Consider the following 3,705-nt stretch of genomic DNA (forward strand, 5'->3'; position numbering starts at 1 on the left):
GATCGCGGTCCTCCTCTTGCTCCCCGTCCGACATTTCGCCATCACAAGCAATTCAGCGAAAAATTCAAGCGGGCAAATACGCTAACCTTCGGGCATCTTTGAATCTCATAGTTAACTAACAAGAGGGCTACTTAGAGGAGGTCCTAGTATGTCCCCCAGAAGCTTGAGTTATGCTACCACTACGGAGGCATTTCCAATCGATTTTAATCGATTTTTAATCGGATTTTAATCGATTTACAAATATGTCTGCAATTCTGCGAAGAGGCCAGAGTCATTCATTTATTATTAATATTTTCGATGAAATATTTGCTCTTGCAATGAGATAGCACTGGAAAGCTATACAATTAAAAGATTATGTTCGTACAACTGTAAAATTCGGTTCAGAGCCCTATCTTTGTAGAGCTCTAGCTTATTTACCCGCTGAATCTGCATCATCCTGCGTTAAGGGACGCGAGTTTTGTAAAACCATTCAAGCGCGAGGTAGCTGACCGCCAATTCAGTGAACTACTGAGGAATTCTCCATTGTAATGTGCGTTGTAAATACATACAAGAACGGTTAAGATTTCTGCGCTGTAACCTAAAGCTGAGACTAGCATTTAAAATTGGAAATGGAAGAAGTTAGGAAATCATTGAAAATGAATTTTATCAAAATAATGATTATTCCACTTGAAATGAAAAATACACAACCTTGGTAACTTTTCACTGGAAATTATTCATTGGTACGACGCGCTTCGACGCTGAGGCGTCATTCTCAAGTACGCCTGACGCCTTATACCGATAAATAATTTCCAGTGAAAGGTTACCAAGGTTGTGTATTCTTCATTTCAACATGGATTTTCACAAAGTTAAAGCTGGATCGATTGATGTCATACTTTCACTTTTTTGTGTGTGTAAAATTCAATATTCTGATAGATCTTACTGCCCCTCCCACGTACCCCATATTCTTCCCTCTAACTTCATCATTCCCATTGTTCCCCACAACATTTCCAACACCACCAGTCTTCTCTAACAATCGTTCACGTTTCTTCTCAGTGAAGCGCCACTGAGAACATTAACTAATAACAAATAATATTTTTTACCTTGAGAACAATGTCAAGCTGTTGATATACGAGGGGCATATGAAAAGTAGGATATCCAAATTTATTTTTCATGGTTGCTGAGATTTTTTGCCAATGCATATTATATGGTTAGAAACCTTGCACATTCAGCTATTTTTATATGTAGTCGCCCTTGCGCTGGGTGACTTCGCGCATCCGTGAGACGAACTTTTGTATTCCATCCCCGAAACAGCTTCCCGCCGCTTCCCGTATGTAAGCAAGAACCGCTTCTTGAACGTCGTCGTCGTTAGGGAATTGTCACCCTCCCAAATCTTTTTTTATGGCCGAAAAGGGATGGTATTCACAGGCAGCGATATCTGGATCGTAAGGTGGGCGATCAATCATAGGCAGATTGCTTTCATTAGTGGGATAGGTATAGATTAATCCTATAGCTTATGCGTCAGACGTACCTGTTCTCTAGCGCATATTCGCGGAAGTGAATTTTAATCCTCTGGTGCATGTTGGTGAAGGCTCGCCCCCTGCCAAACGCCTCTGTAGGTGGCTTGCAAGGTGTAACGTAAGACGATTAATTTTCATAACCTTTTTTATTTATTTCAATTCTCTCCACAATACTCCACAAAAACCCTCCTTTTTCACATCTCTCTCAACAATCCCCTCTCCCAAACAAACCCTTCACAACCAAAATAACAACTTCAAAAAAATCAGACGTTACAAAGGTAATGTGTCGGTGTAGATAAATTTAGATCTAAAAAGAATATGTAATAAAGGGATCAAATTTTCATTGTGACAGGATTATATCACGCAATTTAAAAAAATAGCCTAAAATAAAGGAAAACTTAGCACACGGCATATTCGACTCAGGGAAACGATTTGGATTTACGGCAGGATTAATCTCTATTCTTATCTCTTTGCGATTAACATTAGATTGGTGACGATCTCTCGATTGGTCTCTCAAACCAGAAATAAATATAAAGCGGGCGAAGAATTATATGCTGCAGCCCAAACTCTATTTCAATCTTCTTTCCCGTTGAGTGAGCTCAAATTTTACTTCGCGTAAGATTTTGCACATAACAGAGCCATTCTTGGTCCTGCAGTTGGAGAGTCACCCCTTTCTTTAATTTACTCGTGTGTTATGGCATCATCATCATAAGTCAACAATCCAAAGATTGGTCTGACGCATCTCTCCATTCCTCTCTCCTCCTCCAGCTTATGTATTTATCTTATACACTCGTTTAACTATTTATTTATTTATTTCTATTTATTTCATTGCTATATGCTCTGTTGGATATTCTACTGGGGGCCACCAGGTCTGCCCGTTGTAGTTGGGGAAAGAAGGTGTTATGTTAACCTGCCTCCCGACTTTGCTAAATCAGCAAATGAACATGAGAATTTCTATCGGCCTGCGCGCCGATTGTACTGAACATTCTGTAGAGAGCCCTGGCCCGGGGGAAGGGGGGGCCGGATTGTGGCCTCATCCGGGCCGGGTTAAATAAAACGAAAGGTCAAGTCAAATCCTATCCGCTAGCCTTTTTCATAGCGACATATTTATTCTCTTTTACGTCTTTTATAACCTGTCCTATGTAACTCATTCGGGGCCGTCCCTTGCCATCAGGCCATCAGGATTGTTGTCATCAGGCCATCATGCATCATAATGAGGCCAACTGAGATGTCTCGTCTTCTTCTTAAGGTTTATTGAAGACTTCTTTTCTCTATTACTCTTCTTAGTACTTCCTCATTACTTACTCGGTTGATCCATTCTATCTTCACCATTTTTTGGAAGCAACAAATTTCGAATACTTCAACTCTTGATTTCTCTGCTGCTGCCAACGTCCAAGCCAAGCATATAAAGAAAATACCGAATGCTTTTGCTTCTCGGAACCTCTATTTGGCGTATTTTTACGATTCAGTAAAAATAATTCCATAGGTTTTAAAGCAAAGTCGCAGGGTTTTGACCTTTAATGCATAAAAATAATATAGCTTGATGTGCATATTTTAAAGCTTTTTATTGAATACCATTTGAAACCATTGTCTTTCAGAACAATAAAGAATTTATTTTTCACAGGTAATTATATAACTTATACTCCATAAAGGTCCAGGAGAGCGTAGTCAACCCTTATGCCAGAGTCGTATACGTCACTACTGTAGGGTTAAGTCGACATTTATCCCTCCACTCCATTTTTAAGACCACCAAATATAGGAAAAGCATAACTCACAACTGCGATTCCGGAAAGACCTGCGTGTTCATAATTAGGCTGACACACAGCCCCTCCTTACCCAGCCCTTCCCCAGAATTGCTTCACGAGAGCTCCTGACCCAAAATTAGGTCCGCGATAACCCCACCCCAGTGTCCCAGTTGGGCACACCCCCCTACCTCAATCTGACATCACGCAAGTCGAGAAAACCCTGGATTGGAGAAAGAGCCCGTATATGGCCCTGGGGGAACTGAGCTGATAAAGGTTCGGGCAGGTTCCCAGAAAGGATTCCTATCAGCAAGCCCATACCCCATGACCCGAAATAAAGATTCTTCCCAACCTTCACAATCCCCAAATGCTACATAGGTCAGTTCAACGCGGCGAAGTTTTCGGAACTAGCGATTATATGAAAAGGAAAAGTCGCCGAATTGCGTATGAAAGCTGAGTGAAATTCC

Source organism: Ischnura elegans, chromosome 3, assembly GCF_921293095.1.
Source record: "Ischnura elegans chromosome 3, ioIscEleg1.1, whole genome shotgun sequence".
NCBI classification, from domain to species: Eukaryota; Metazoa; Arthropoda; class Insecta; order Odonata; family Coenagrionidae; genus Ischnura; species Ischnura elegans.